Below are 17,377 nucleotides of genomic sequence, written 5' to 3'. Positions count from 1 at the left end.
GATGTATTTGATTTTGTACGTATTTCCCTGCTCTACTTCAGTTCCATAAGCCATGCTCTGAGTCTGAATGCCTTTCACATATAAGGCACAAATAGGCCTTCATGAAAAATCTGTTTGCCCCCATGAAATTGTTGTGAATGTGTGGAATTTAAATTTGGTAAGAGCAAATAATGTGTTAGAAGCAATTACAGTTATTCATGGTGAAATGCATTTGCACTTTTAGTCCTATGAATCCTAGCCAATGATTCACTGTGAAGCACATGTGATTTTATACAAGAGATATACAGATCTACGAAAACAAGCCCAAGAGAAGCCTCACACAGAGCAAGATAAGTTAATATAGCATCAAAATCTGTTTTACCACTTTATACGTCATCAATATGTCCACTCGGACACAGGACGCCTTGTCCTTTTTCATTTAGTTTTTTACTAGTATGTTCTTATTTTGTTCATGAGACCCATTTACTGAACTGAATCATGACCTGATGAAGATCAAACAGATCGAAACGTCAGAGAGCTTTCAATAAAGAACGTCTTTCTTGTACCTGTGGCGTGCGGGCTCCATCCACTATCAGTGGTGTGCACAGACATTTAGAGGGGGCAGGTGCTCAAGTGAAAAAAGGGCACCTTGTGCAGTGCGTGGAACCCCCCCGGCTGTTGTGTTTTGGGGCATAAATAATATATTAGAAGCTTTTTTTTATCATAAAGCCCGGAGAAGTCGCCCCCAAAAGTCCGGAGAAGTCGCCCCCAAAAGTCCGGAGAAGATATCCGTGCTTTGGGGGGCGAGATATCCACGCTGTGGGGCTGAGATATCCACGCTTTGGGGGCGAGCTATCCACGGCTTGGGGCGAGCCGTCTTCACTTTTCGAAATTCCGGGGCCAGCCGTCTTCACTTTTCGCGGGGGCGAGTTGGCAAAGGGGCGAGATGACCTGTTACCGTGGTGGTGATCAAAGGACTCCCATAACTCTGAGACCTCTTATATATAGGGTCCATTTGGACAGACTTGCACGGGTCCATTTGGTTCCATTTGTATACTCTTGAGTTATAGTACAGATCCTGTCCATTATAGGATCCCCCCGTCAAGGAAGGTCCCCTCGACCCACTTTGGGTCTGTTTGGTGTAATATTGTTGTCAGTCTCATTTTGTATGTTCAAGGCAAAAATATAATTTTGACAAAGATGTCTACCACACTAGCCTGCATGGTGATGACCTCTGAGCTTACCCATCTAAACTCACAACTAAGTAAGGAAGCAAAGTTACCATGTTTACCCAGGGTAACTGGACTATAAGCTCAAGAACTTGTTTACAGCCAGGCCCTGCTCATAGAACTTCTCATAGTAGTGGTTCAATGCCTTGCTCAAGGGCACTTCAGCGGTGGTATGTGTGTGTGTGACTGTGTGTGTGTGTGTGTGTGTGTGTGTGTGTGTGTGTGTTAAAAAGTTTTATTTATTTATTTATTGAAAAATAATTCACAGTGATTTGTCCATTATCTTCTATTTTACTACTACCGGATACAACACTCTAATTTCTTAATTGCTCGTATGTGCATTGTTGGTTAAAACCACCAGTCGCCAGTTCAAATAATTTTGGGGGTCACGGCCTGAATAGTTTGGGAACCCCGCTATTGCCCTGGGAATGGGTATACCCATGAAGTGCAATCAAATCCAATATAGAATAGTTCATATTAGATTTCTATTTAGTGTGGAGTACCCACTTTAAAACCTTTTGTGCCACTGCAGGGACCCTCATGAGAGAACATGTTTGTTAATAGATTACATTTAATGCAGACTTCTACAGTCTGCTGACTGTAGGTGGTGGCAGATACCAGACTATAGACTAGAGAGTTAAACTAACTATTATGATCTGAATACAATAGTCAGGTCTTAACCCATTCCCATTGGCCTAACAAGTAACAACTAATCTATGAAATGATATTGAAGCTGTTCTTCATTTTGCAGGACGACCCGGCCAGGAACCCGGACCTCACTTTGAGAACCAGAAGAACCACTGTGTAAAATAGAAAGGCAAACACACGTCATTTTGGCGCCATCTGACTGCAGAGACGCAGCGGCACCGCCCCCTCGTTGCTCATTGGACGAGTTCGCCGTCAGTCATCCAATCGGTGAAGTTTTGAAGAGACTTGAGGCAAAGAAGTCGCGCAAGAAGGACATAATTTTTTCCGTCCTCCTCCCAAATGTATCATTACCTCCTTATTACCGCGGATCCCAAGAATGTCAGCGCACATCTGACCGACGCAAGGTAAGACACCGCTCACATCTATCGATCACCGGTCCATCTGCATTGATCAAGGTTTCTACACCCACACATTGGCTACTAGACTCATTTGAGGAAAGTTATCAACTTTGTCTTTGGCTATGAATTGAAATAGATTAGGCTAATGAGTAGCCTAATGAATGAGTGAATTGCGGTGTTGTTGTGCTGCTGTATCGTAGGTAAACTACGGTCTGTCTGTGTACAGGGATTTATTTATTGGCATATGTTGTTTTTATTAGATACATTTTGTCAGGCTATTCGTGTCGCGGGTGGGTCCGAGCCCCCGGAATGGTATGAAGTCAGACAGTCATACGTTTAGCCTATATGACTGTCATTTGTCTTTACTGCAGTTTGTAAACCTCTTTCGGAAGTGCCAGTTGTGTTTAAAGGCCTGTTCATAACAAATAGCCCACAGCTGTTTAATTAGGCTTAATTATAGAACAAACTCCTTGCATGGACAGCTTTTGGCATCCTATCTGCATCTTCTTTGCCTAATAATAATAATAATACAAAAAAATAAATTGGCCTGTAAGCTGTAAGTGTTTTTAATCAGAACATGTCAAAAAGATTGTCCGCTGTGGAAGCTGTGATTGCTTATAATGAATCATGCATATTTATACATTAGTGTCACGTTTTGGCAGCACAGCGCTAGCCTATAAATGACTATAAAGCAGATGTAAGTACCATGACATTTTGGATGCATGTGGGACAGCCCAGCAGAGCGGTTGTGTGTGTGTGTGTGCGTGTGCGTGTGCGTGTGCGTGTGTGTGTACGGTTCACAAAGTAAACATGTCCCCTAGTAAAACAATAGAAGGGTGGGAATGCCCCCTCCTCCCATTGTCTGCTGACCGCCGACATCCCATCTTTATGGTCAATCCTGTCTCTCATTATGTTGCACATTTATCTCAAGCCGCTCTCGGTTGTATTTTATTTAATTTAAACCATATAATCTGCGGCTCCATGTCATCCAGGATGGTGACTGGCAAATTTATAGTTTGTTTCTCTCCTGTGTTATAACTTTGTCCATGCAGAGTTAGAGCGCATGGTTCTCAATGTGTGGTCCGGGGCCCCCCCAATGGACCTTGGGCTATCCGTACACTTAGAGTTAAAACACTGAGGATTTTAAATCATATTGAATTGATAGATAACTTCTTTGGCATTCAACAATACATAAAAAGCACCTTGAACAAAAGCTACTATTAACCACAGCTCTAATGCAGTGCAGTATAGGAGCAGAAAGCAGTGGTCTCTAATTCATATCTAACTGAGGGTCCTAACCTTGAAATTAGAATTATGTTGAGAATCACTGAGTTAAATTAGAGGCCATTGTTGTTGTAAATGCAGATCCAGTGGATTTGAAAAACGGATCAGTGATTGCCAGATTTAGCTAGGGAAAAACAAGCAACCTGGTCTACGAAAACGAGCCCAAAATAAACAACTATAGGCCATCAGAACTTTCAAACCTATAGACATGTCGACTATTTGTAAATGGAAGATTGGGCGCCCGCTAGCCTAGTGGTCCACCAGGCGCATGCCACATATAGGCTCTGCCCTGACAGCATGTCACGTGTTCGAGTCCCGTTCATGAGGACCTTTGCACTGCAGGACCCTTTCTCTCTCTCTCTCCCTCTTTCCTGTCATTCTTCACTTGTATATCTATCAATAAAGGCAGAAAAGCCAAAAAGAAAATAGAAGATCTTCAAGATGCTGATTGGCTATTTTCAAAAGAATCTCGGAAAAGAAATGTGAAAACCTGCCCGGCACAAAATGTTTTCAGTCTGCGGACAAACACATATTAATTTGGGGGACCGTTGACATTAAAAAGTTTGAGTTTAAACTGGTTTAAACTACTTTAGGAAACACACCCAAGTAAGCAACTACACATTAGCAACAAGCCAATAACCTACCAATATTTACAAGCAACTTCACAGAAAAACAAGCCCACAAAGTCACTCATTTGACATAATAAGCGGACATGGCAGCAACATGCCTGACCCCTGTGTTGCCTGTCATGTCATGTGAGTCTAGTATCTATCTATGTCCTTATAAAGCTGGCTAATATAATAGTGTGTTCATTCCGTTGATCCTTATCTCCCATCAGACGGGTTTTTAGACGGAGGATCATCCCTGCGATGTCTTCCATTACATTACGCACATATACTGCTGCTTCTGAGTTCTGACCCATCACATGTCCCGCTTTAGTTCTGCCGCGCTGCGCTGCGCTCCGGTTTACATAACATCAGAACAACCGAGAGGCACATCCTCCTCTCACGTAACAATAGAAGGAAACTCCAACACACAACCAAACAAAAGAGAGATGAAGTTGGCGAGCCCAGAAAGAGAGCTACTATATCAGAAATGTAAATATTAACCACTTGAACCCCTATATAGCGACGGACACTCGGAACGTTCAGCGAAAACAGCAGATCTACTATAGCACGTATATACTGCGCCGTGAGCTCGTATATAGGCTGGCTATTTTCAGCAAAAACATTTGATGTTGAAGGGGGTGAGGGGGAGAGTACCTAGCATAGCGCCTTGGGGCACTCCGGTCAACAAAGTACAGGCTATATACAGGGTTTAAGTGGTTAAAGTTTTAAAGTGGGGCTGAAGTGGTTAACAATGCGAGTTATGGTGGACGAGATGACACGTGACATGTCTGGCCTGGAATGACCACACAGTGTCCAATCAACTTCTCACAACAAGAACTTCCTCCTACCTCATGAAACTGTGGCTGTTGCCTCGTGAACCTAATATTGCCCCGGCCGGCCATGATGTCACTGATTATAGCTCCGGTTCAAATGAAAGTTTAGCTGTGTGTCATCGCCGGAAACGCAAAACTATAGTGTGCCGATGTAAAAATATCACGCGTCTAAAAAAAACTGTCACTGGCGTGTGAGAAGTGTCCGAGAGGTGGGAGAGGAGGAGGAGAGGATGAGGCAGGCAGTGACAAACACATCCGTGTTGATTTTGACAGCCCCATTTTGATTTAGTTTTAGTCAGGGCCTTTTTGAATAAATTTGTTTTTACATTTTTTTTTGTTATCTGAAAAGTTGTTACTCGACTAAATGTCATACAATTTGAGTCTACTAAATCAAACAGTGGATTTTGTCGACTAAAATGTATTTTGGCGCGCCTTGATTGATGCCATCGTAAAATGGCTGATATTACACTTGGTTGCATGCTGAAAATAGCCGATCTACAAGCTCACAACGTGTCGCAAGTTTTTAGAGCACCCAGAAGGAAACCAAGCATAAAATGACTTGTCTTTTAGCTCTACTCGATCTCTTCTCCACTAGTCCCTCCCTAACTTTTTAGTCTCTTAGTTTTAGTCATTGTTTTTATTTCGTGTTAGTGGACAAGATCAACACTGAAACACATCAGCAAACCACAGCTGATGAAGACTGCTGTGTGTTGTGGAGGCTCCCCATGCATGCTGCTTCTGTCACAGCCAGATGATATCTCTGAGCATTGTTACTTCATTTACTTTGTTTATTTAGACGACACGCGAGAGTCACCGCATATTAATTAACGATACATATCAATGCAATGTAAATGCTACCGCATTTAGCAAAGCTGCTAATTTACATCCGCAGCCCCTACAAAAAAACAAACAAACAAACAGACACATTGTGTACATTACATTACATTTCATTACACAGGGAAAACAAAGCATAATCCATAAATAAGTACAAAACGGGTACAAAAGGTGCAAAATATTATATTTAAGCTATAAGACTAAAGCAAATCTTTACTAAAGTTAATGTGCATTAAGAATGGTCGCAAGAGTATTGTGTTTGTTTCTGACACGACATTGCAGATGTAATTGTAGGCTACAAAGAATGAGCCACATTTTGGGCATGCCATTATATAATGGAATTTCATTCAATTTGTTCCCCTATTCCCCTAAAATGCCTTAGAAAGAAAATCGGCGATCTGCAAGCTCACATCGCGACGTATACTGTACAATACAGGCAGTATAAAACCAGGCTTAAATAGTTCAAATCGGACACTGACGAGAACGCTGGGTAGCAGAGATGTTTGTCCTATTAAAAACACATGGAGAGGAAATTGAAGAAGTTAAATCACTCATTCAGAGTGTGACCCATCACTCATTTAAATGTTTTTGGACTAAGAGGAGCACCAGAGGAGTCAGGGAGCGGTGGTAATAATGTCTAAACAAATTAGTTGATCACTAAATATCGTCTCACACATGCCACAGAAACGAAGCAGCCAAGCCCTCATTTAAAGCAAACAGGCACTGGGCAGACCTAGTCCTGCCCCTCTCTGCCTGACACCCTCCTCCACCCCATCCATCCCTCCCAGCTCCCACGTCTAATTCCTGTCATGTTATCTAGGCTACTATCACCCGGGAGGGTCATTGTAGCGAATCCAAACACTTAGCGCCTGTTACATGTCCAAAGCGTGAGGCGTTTCAACAACATTGATGAGCTCACATGGGACAGCCGGTGGCGCTCACTCTGCAACAGTATACCCTGGGGTATGACTTACCGTCTGACCTCTCAAAAATAGAACCACTGTAAATTTAGTGAAGGGTGTCACGGGGGGTCTGTTATGCTCAGGATCGCAGCGAGGAGAAGATGATGAAAGTTATTATTCCTTTATTCAGGCGTATAGTATAATCTTCTTCTTCCCGGCTTTCTTATGTTTTCTTACATTTATCGCATCTTCATTTTGGTCCTGGTTTGAGGTGAACTGACTTGGCCCAAGTGCTGCTAAGACGCCTCGACAGTGCCTGGAAACATGCAGCCATGTGTCTTTCTAGCCGCATTTGGCTTAATTTCACCATCCCAGTGGTGGTGTGATGATGCAGAGAGTGAACACTGGAACCCGCGGTCTGATTTGGAGCCAGTGGTTTGTTATTCTAAGGATAATCTTGGAGATAACAGCTGTAACGCGTCCAGGAATCATTCCTTGCTCCAGCATTAAGTTGACATTCACTGATTACAGTCACAACAGTAAATGTAGGAGTGTGTGTTTTCAAACATTCCAAACGCACACTTATGGCCTGGTCTATGAAAATCGCCATGGTGCCTTTATCTTTTAAAGTTTAAGCATTTTGTTCTCAGGCAGTAATTTGCGCTAAGTGTCGGGGCCTACATGGAAGCTGATAGCTGAAGGCTTTCCCCATAATTAGCAGGCACCCACCCTTTGAAAATGGAAATTACCACTTTCCGCATTGGTGCCAGATTTCTCTGATTGGAGTGGCTTTTCAAATTGCTCCTCAAAGAGGGAAAAGCCCTTCAGAAGTCATGTTTAGAGTTTGGAAGATATGCAGGCTGATTGTGTTTCAGTGTCTTCTTAAGTCGGAGTCATTGTCTGCCTCAGTGTCAACATACTGTAAGCTTTCACACACACTGGAACTCTCTTTGTCTCCATTTAAATTGTCTTTACACATCGGATCATTTGCTCTGTCGTCTGAACTCTTAACGTTTGTGTTGTGATTACTTCACAATTACTGTCTGGAAAGCCGCTTATCATAGCAGGGAAGCAGGGAAGCCCCACTACATATTGTGTTGCATTAAATGTTCTCATAGATATACTTGGTAGACTTGTTTGTCAGTACTGTACTATTGGATTCATGTTAATGTGTATTTACTTGGACAAGTTGTACTTGGGTTCTCTTTGGCGAAAATATCAGATCTACAAGCTCACGACGACTCGCGCTGTGAGGCGGTGTGAGCTTGTAAATCGTCTATTTTCTGCTAATGTTCCCCTCAGAATAGGGATGCTAGGGTTCAAGTGGTTAATGTAAAAAACAAATCCTATCGCACAAAGATCTGAACCCCCTGTAGTCATTTTGGGCACCCCTGTTGAAGACTCCTGGACTAAGACTATTACCATAATGCTTCATGTCATAATAATACAAAGTACAGCACAGCTATCTGTGGCTTCCTTGGCGTTGCCGTTAACAGCCTTACTTACTGGAACACAGCTGTTGTCAATAACATGAATTTCCCTTTGTATAATAATACATCTTTGAAAGTTGTCACTGTAGCTCTATCTAACTATCCTCCCCATGGCTGCCCGTGCTCTGGACTGCATGGGAAATACTAATGCTGGGCTAAATATAACCACACCAAATCAACTGCTAACATGGCTTGGGAAAGAGGCACTTTATATCAAACCTTGTGTGCCCTGATTCCCTGAAATCCTGACTCGCAGTGCGTGGAATCAAAATCTTCTCACAATGAGAACGCAAATAATCCACTTCCCAGAAGGACTTCCTGTAATACTGGCCTTCATGATAGCACAGCATCATGGAAACAATCAATGTATTGTTATGGATCACAGAGCAGCAAATTAGCTTGACAGTTGTTGTTTCTCTTGCCCAGGAAATCTGTCATGATGTCAGTAGGTACAGTATAACCAGTCCAGAGAGAGAGACGTATATAAAGAAGAATATTCATATTATAATATTCAATAATTTATATAATTATTAATCCATTGTTGATTTGGAACTTACTCTGGGTACATTGCAAACGAAAGCACAAGTTAAAGGACCACTTCACCACTTTTCAACCTATCTTCATATAATAGGTCCTCACTAATAATCATGAAAAAATGGAATTATTTTTCTACTCGGTCTGTGTCTCATAGGAGGGCTGTGGGCAGTTCAGAAACCGTCTTCCAGTGACATCATCGATGGGGAATACAAGCTAATAGAAACTGCAGGCTTTCTAGTCCTGAAAAGATGCAATGCGGAAATGGAAGCCATCGTTTTCACGATAATAAAAATCTAAAGAATTTTGTAAAAAAATATCTTGTTTAAAAATAAATCTGCCTAATGATGATGTCACTGGAAGACGGTTTCTAAACTGCCCACAGCCCTCCTATGAGACACAGACTGAGTAGAAAAAAATCGTGCCATTTTATCATGATTATTAGTGAGGACCTACTATATGAAGATAGGTTGAAAAGTGCTGAAGTGGTCCTTTAATACAAAAACTGCTACTAGGATGAAACAAGGAAAAGCACAAAGGCTTGTTCACATCAGGGTCCTCCATTTTCAATTCATCAGAACATTTAAAGACGTACAAATATAGGCCTAGTACACTTCTGTGAAAAACAGGAAATCGGCCTGGGCAGTGGCTCAGCGGTCCAGGCACCTTGCCTCCCTACCTCCCACTTAGCTTTACAGCATGTCTCGGGTTCGAGTCCCGATCCCGGCGGGATGCTGTGTCCTCCCCCCCCATCCCCCCCCCCCCATCCCCCCCCCCCCACTTTCCTGTCTACCTACTATTACCTGTCAAATAAAGGCAAAAATATCTTTAAAAAAACAGGAAATCATCATATATATATACATCATAACATGTTTGCTCAGAGCAACAAGAACATAACAAGAACAAGAACAATGTGGGAGTAACTCTTGCCATGGGGCAACCAATGGTTCCAAACAAACATTAGTGTGTATAGTTTCAAACGCGTATATCTTTTCTATACGTCCGAGCATAGACATGGTAACGCCCCCCGCCTGCCTCTGATTGGCCTACCGACACTGCCGGCCTTATTACCAGAGTTTCCTCCGAGGTGGAGATCACAGTGATTTGTAAACTCACTAACAACATAGTATAGTTGTCCAACTCTCAAATAAAAGTATAGAATTGGATAAAAAAAAGTTAAAACCTTAAAATGTAGCCTATTTATATGTATGCAGTGCTGTGCTGTATAAGCACTGAAAGATATCATTGTTTGGGAGTAACAACGGGAGCAAACAAAAGAGGACACTCATTTGTTTGTACTTTCTGTTTGCTACAGTATCTCAGTACAAATCTTCTCCCAGCCCTCCAGCTGTCTGCACTTTTAATCCTGCAGTACAGTAGCATGCATTATTGATTTCCTCCTCACTAGTCCAAATTCCCATTTGGAGAATTGAATTATGAGATCTCATGGTAGAAGACATTCTCTCAAGTACTATTCCTGTGAGATTTGATGCCGCACATTGGCGCACAATAAATTGTGACACACCGACACCACCACACAGTATTGTTTCTAAAGTGTAGTTTATTTATTTATTATATTATTTTTCTTGTTAAAAACAAAATATTTGTCTGCTCGGACCCTCATCTGCAGTTATTTTGTGCCAGGGACCCCCATAGTAGCCTATACATTTGTGTACTTAAAATGTTTCAAATACAGTATATTCCAAGATCGTAAATAGGCTTAGTGGTTAAAGTGATTTTGATGTGTAATCATGCCGACCTAGTTGCTTCTTTTGAGCTTGTTTTTCAGCAGACCGGTCCGCTTGTTTTTCCCACAAAATCTGGCAACACTGTTTGTTACAGTACAGAGCTCACGGATTGATTGAAGAGTCATTACAGGCTAATCACTTCAGCTGTGAGGCTAATATTATCAACACATTATGTATAACTATATTACTACGTATATTAGTGTGTACACACACACACACACACACACACACACACACACACACACACACACACACACACACACACACCACATTGTGAATGACCTCATAGTATGCCGATGGGTATTTTTACCTTAACCATGTGAATCCTAGTGTCCCTATTTCTGGGTCCAAACACTGGGCCAAAATAGCAGATCTACAAGCTCACAACGTATGGCATTTTGAGCTTCGGTGTACACAGGGAGAAAAGACATGAGGCAGACCTAGTACAGAGCCCTGGGGGATCCCGGTCAAGTATAAGTATACAGGGTTTAAGTGGCTAATAGTTTGCATAGTTCTCGTGGCGCTTTGCAAGGCAAAGCATTTTGAAAGATATGGACCCCTGCACTGCCCTGTCATTAACTGACATTCTCAAATCCACGAGATGCTTCGCGGATTAGTATAATTTCCACCAGGGAAACAACTGACAAATAATCACCTACTGTATGAGTTCAGTATAGCTTCCAAAGGAGCCCAATAGCACCGGTTGACATCTGGAACGCAGTTATGAGAATCAAACATCTGGATGCACCAATTGCTACTGTAGTGAACAGGAAACAAATGGGTCACAGACTCGGCTGTACTGTGTACAGTATGCCGCTTTTGTACAGTAGGCCAACCGAGTTCTGTTCTGGCGTTTCCGGATGCTTTGATCGTTTTGTTTTATGTACAGTATAGGCTACACAAAATGCAGAGGTGTAGTGAAGACGCACGCGAATGCATTTCGCCGCTCGGCTGTCGTCTGGAAATCTCGTATGTCCAAATAGAAAAAGAATATAGTGGATACAATTGTTTTGTAATTGTTGGATGCTTATTCTTTGATCCGATGTACAGTATAGTTGCAAGCGCTTGTTAATGCTTTTCCTTGGTTCAATATTTCTAAAAACCCACAGACACTTAAGCACCTTCACATCGTCTTTCAGTATATTTTGCGAATAGCGAAAATAGCCGATTCAGAAGCTCACAACGTGCCGCGTAGGGACACGTTGTGAGCTTGTAGATCGGCTATTTTCGCTACTGTCGTGTGACACTGTTGTACAAAATAGTAGGGAATTAATTTATGGGAAAAACAGAAGACATTTAATTGACTACTTCACCACTTTTCCACCTATCTTCATATAGGTCCTCACTAATAATCATGATAAAATGGCACCATTTTTTTCTACTCAGTCTGTGTCTCATAGGAGGGCTGTGATGACATCATCGATGGGGAATCCAAGCTAATAGAAACTGCATGCAAGTTGCAATGGAAATGGAAGCCATTGTTCTCACCATAATAGAAATGTAAACATTTTTGTAAAAATGTCTTGTTTAAAAAAAATCTGCCTAACGATGATGTCACTGGTGGACGGGTTTCTGAACTGCCCAGAGCTGAATAGGAAAAGAAATAGTGCCATTTTATCATGATTAATTATTAGTGAGGACCTATTATATGAAGATAGGTTGAAAAGTGGTGAAGTGGTCCTTTAAATTTGATGAGTTCCAAACCAACTCAAAAGCCACTCAAAAGCTTTGTCTTGTTTTGCTTGGCGTCAGGATTTGCTTGTGTTTGGAGCTGGCCAATGGCATTTGAAGACGAACCCTCTCTTGGGTCATACAGTGTGTAGAGTGGGGCTGAGCGACGTCGCTACCAAACGGGCCTGGATATTGTTTCATAAGTGTGGCTCACCGCAAATGAAAACAGGGGGACTGTTTTGCTCCCAGAATGCAATGTGACTCTGACTCCTGCAGCGGAACCGGAGCCAGAGAACAGCCTGGCTGGACCGGTTGCAGCTGAGGAGGCCAGTGGAAACAACGGCTAATGGGTTGAGAAATGGGAAAACTCTTTTTTTTTGTTGGGGTGGGGCTTTTTCATCCGCTCCTCAGGGATCTGTTACTGGATTAGGACGGATGGACATCAGTGCTACAGTATATATGGGGAATGGGATGTGTCTTTCTGCAGATTGTTTTCAAGGACGTTGATCTGTGACGTCCCGGTTGGTTGCTTATACCACTGACCTGAGAGCACTGGTTCATCATAACCCATTTTGACCTGAGATCAGATTCTAAAATTGTCTTCTATACATCCTGACAGTTTTCTGAAAAAGCTATGTATCTATGTCAGACCTACAAGCTCGTAGCGCGCCACTCGGTGGCTCGCTATGATGCGGTTTTTCAATAGCTAAAGCATAACATAATGCTAACACCAAAAGGGGTTCCCGCCCCAAAATTGGATAATCTGTTATCCATTTTCCCTGCCTGGTCTCACTCACTCTCTCCTGCCCTATTAAAGAATAAAGAATGGCGGGGGATGCCTGACTGTTCACGTTTCTTTTACAAAAAGGACATTGTTTCCAGCGAGAGTTTCCCCACTACAAGAATGTCTTCGTGTCCAGTCTAGTCTGCATGTTTGGATCTCTACGTGGTTCCTCACGTGACGCCCAAAGTTGTCAATGGACCCTGGCATCCAAGTTCAACAGCTGACGCTCGCTAGTCGCTGCGAGCTTCAATGACAGTGTCGTTTTTTTTTTAACTTCTACTACTATTTTTACTTCTATACTCCTCAGAGGCAATTATTGTACTTTTACTCCACTACGACTATTTGAAAGCGTTTGTTACTATAGTTATACTTTGTAGATTTGGATTATTATTCAACAAAACATACATTAACCACTTCAGCCCTGGCTATATAGGCTACATTTCGGCTTGCGATGCACATTGTGAGCTTGTTTGATCTGCTATTCTCAAATTATTTTGAATACATTTTGAAGACTTTGTGAAAGTACTTTCTATACTCTTGGTACTTTAGATAGATAGGTTTATTTGTCATTTTTACAACTGTGAACAGCAGAAAAACGAAATTTCGATGTGCTAGATGTGCACGAGCCGCAGCAATATGAGTCGTACCTTTTTATACCAATACTGGTGTAATTTTACGCAAGTACCATTTTGAATACGGGACTTCTGCTTGTGTTCCAGAGCACATCTACGTTGCTTGCAGTATATTGATACGTTTAGTGAAACATGCAAGTACTTTTGACATCACTGCCTATGCAGGCTGTATTATGAGGCTGCTACGTCTCCCCCAACAGCTTGTTCATGATACTTAATAGAGTGTGGGAAGCTTGCAGGCACATAGCGGCCTTTGTCATGTTTCCGTATGCAAATAGAACATCCTCCAGAGCTGGAACTCATGTGCACGAGACTCTTGTAAAAAATGGTAAATGACGCATTCATCAGTGGTGGTGAAATATATAAGTATACAATTACTCTCTTTCAAAGTAAAAGTCTCCCGAATTCTAAATTGACCCGAGTAAAAAGTACAAAAAGTATGCCAAAACTGTATACTTGGTTACTTTATACACCAGTGACATTTTTATAGCAGCCTTTATCCAGGCCGCCTTTACAATGTGCATTCATCCACCCGTTCACACATTGATGGCTGATGAGGAGACCATGATGCAAGGCAACCAAACCTGCTCATCGGGTTCAGTGTCTTCCTCAAGGACACTTCGACACTTTAACCCCTTTTGGTGTTAGCATCGTGTTATGCTTTAGCTATTGAAAAATAGCAGATCTACAAGCTCATAGCTCTATGAGCTTGTGGATCTGCTATTTTTGAAAAATCGAAGAACGACTGACATTTTTTAGAATCTGATCTCAGGTCAGAATGGGTTAATAATCAGACCAGTGTGTGTCCAGTGGAAACCTTGTATGAATCTGATCTCGGGTCAGAATGGGTTAAGCATGCGCATACCCTCTATACCGCTGCCACAGCTTGGCTGTTGACGGTGTTTTGAAGCACGTGACACCGTGTGTGTGTGTCTGATGACAGACACATCAAGGCTGTGGAACCCCCCCCCCCCCCCCCCCGTGGCCTTTCAATTGAATTCACTTTGTGACATCTTGAACCTGGACTCAGTGTGGGGAGAGAGGTTGGAGGGGGTGGGGCGGGTCATTTATTTTAGTGCAGGGAACTGAAGAAAACAAGGAGGCCTTCACAAAAAACTTTTGCCGAAAACAGCGTCACCACCAAACGGCGGCATAATGCCTCATTGTAAGCAGGGCCTGAATGTGGCGGATTGTGTCGGAGGGCTGGTGGTGGGGGGGGGGGGGGGGGGGCTGGAAGGATATGAGACACATGTGATGTCTGCTTGTTTGAAGTCAACCTGATTTGGATGGAAGAAGGGAGGAGGAGGAGAAGAAAAAAAGCAAAAAATCATTGAGATTCCTTTTCCACATGAAACGATCTCTCCATCCGTCTGTTTCCCCCACCACGGCACGGCACAGCATGGGCACTTGTGTGGTTTTTGGTTTTTGCCCCGATCTAAATGTTGATTCAAGAACCGGCGCTATTTTTTCGCTCGGCGGAAGGAGCGTTCGGTGGTTCTTTATCCGATGATGTTGTGCCGATGCGCTTGTCGTGGGAATAGCCGATCTGCAAGCTCACACGACGTGTCGACGTTGTTGGGTTTAGCCTCAAATCTTTTAGTCTGAACTATAAGCTTAGGATAACAGCTGGAACTATTAGGTGGCATGCTGTTACTTCCCTTAACATGCCGGGCCTCAGTCAGCGCACAGCACACACACACACACGCGCACAGCACCCCCCCCCTCCCCACACACACACACACACACACACACACACACACACACACACACACGCACAGCACCCCCCCCCTCCACACACACACACACACACACACACACACACACACACACACACACACACACACACTCCAGCCTCACACTAATGACATGTTATCTAAGCTCAGCATGACGTATCATGTGATGTTAGCCTCAGTGTATGTGCGTGTGTGTGTGTGTGTGTGTGTGTGTGTGGAGCGTACATGTGCTCTCAGGTTTGCAGTGTTTTCCTGTGTCCTGCAGGAAGCGGTGCCTCAGGCCAGGACGATGTGCTTCCTGTCAGCAGCAGACCCCAGTTCCTCCGCTCACACAATGGGAGGTCTCCCTGGGGGCGCACAGTGTGTGTGTGCGTGTGTGCGTGCATGTGTGTGGTGTGTGTGTGTGTACTTGTATTACTATACTTTTGAGGGCCAGAACAGTATACAGTAGTAGTAGTAGTGATTTGAGAAATAGACATTAGTGAGGACCATTTTCCTGCATGATCGTCACAAGAGAAATGGTTGTTTTGTTCAGGTCAGGGTTAAGGTTGGTGTATGGCAAACGCCTGGATCACAAGCTGATCTCCACGTGCGTGCGTGCATGTGTGTGTGTGTGTGTGTGTGAGAGAATGTTTGTGTGAATGGGTGGGTTTGTTTTTATGTATGTACTGTGTGCCATGAATGTGCACGTCTTTTTCTCTGTGTGTGTGCGCGTGTGTGTGTGTGTGTGTGTGCGCGCGTGCGCGTGCGTGCATGTGCGCATGGGGGTGAGGGTGAGTTTTGTCAAGAAGGGGGGTGGGTCTTCCCTTGAGGAAACTGCAGATTTATCCCAGCAGCTGAGAGGCCCCTGCCTGTGTGTGTGTGTGTGTGTGGCTGTGTGTGCGCGTGTGTACGTACGTACGTGCGTGACTCCATGTATGTGTGAATGGTATATACATTCATTGTCATGTTAAGCAGCAGGACGGTGAAAGCTGTACATGGGGCTGAAAGGGAGGATGTTTAGAGGCTGGTCCCTCCGAGAGCGACAACACAAAAAAAAAAAGATCTAATCTGAGCCGGAGTGTGTTTGGTTTACCGTGTTGTCCTTCTAATCTATACAGCGCTGCTGTGGAGATCTGCACCTCCTCCGTTTGTCATGCAGGCACAACTTTCTCAATCTCTCTCTCTCTCTTTCTCTTTCTCTCGTTTTCCTTTTGCGGGAAAAGGGTGTTGTTAGGGATGAGGTCACTTTTCCACATAGCATGGCCCCTGCAGGGCAGGCCACACAGAGGGCCTGGGCATGGGGACCAGTTCTCCCTATACAGGGCTGTCGGTGTCACCATTTACACAGTGAGGATTCATCGTCACACGAATAACTGCAATTAACGATTTAATTGTTGTTGTTTTTTTCTTTCCGTTGAACCTTTAAAGGCTTCGTAATCACAAATTGCACAGGGCAGATGTGACAAATAACTTAATAAATATGCAATTTTATATATATATTCTTTTCTTTCCGAAAGATTTACAAAATAGCCGAAATAGTTGCGCTGCTATTTCTGCTATCTACGCACAGCTTTGTGTGTCTGTAGTCTGTACTCTGTACCACGGAATGTGAGGATTTGATTGGCTGAGGCACGGAATGTGATGACAAGAGGACGATATACGAGCGCCCCTCACTTCACACGAGTGTGATTTTTGAAATGCCGCTTGGAAATGTATGGACATTTTTCAACATGGGAATGATTGACAATCATGACAAAAATAATTGTTTATATCAAATAATTGCGGGGGGAGGGCCCCTCCCCCCGCAATTCCCATGTACAAATATGATTATTATTGGGGGGGGTCGTGTCCTGAAAAGGTTGAGAGAACCGAACCACTGGCATAGCATATACTGTATAGCATCGGCCATACAGAACTGGGGGATAATTGGCGACGTGTGACATTGAGAAATAGGTCAAAAGTGCAACATTTCCGCTCCGACATTAACCCCAATTGTGGATGGCTATGGTATGTGACACAGACTGGAGGCCACGGTGATGGATGAGGTCACGCATGGGGCTCTCTGCATGTAGGACATAACACGATACA

The 17,377-nt window shown here is 43.3% G+C and overlaps 1 protein-coding gene across 1 annotated transcript in view; it reads left to right on the top strand.

The window, feature by feature from the left end:
* The first annotated feature begins 2,130 nt into the window (after positions 1-2,130).
* kank3 (KN motif and ankyrin repeat domains 3) overlaps positions 2,131-17,377 on the top strand; it is a 62,847-nt gene continuing 47,600 nt past the window's right edge. The window contains exon 1 of the mRNA XM_080770861.1: positions 2,131-2,260. The gene's annotated coding sequence lies outside the window, so the exon portion shown is untranslated. The remainder of the gene's footprint in view (positions 2,261-17,377) is intronic.

This window comes from Protomyctophum bolini (assembly GCF_963924005.1).
Source record: "Protomyctophum bolini genome assembly, chromosome: 8".
Classification (NCBI taxonomy): Eukaryota; Metazoa; Chordata; class Actinopteri; order Myctophiformes; family Myctophidae; genus Protomyctophum; species Protomyctophum bolini.
The sequence above is the reverse complement of the archived record's forward strand: the minus strand, read 5'-3'. Positions and strand labels throughout refer to the sequence as shown.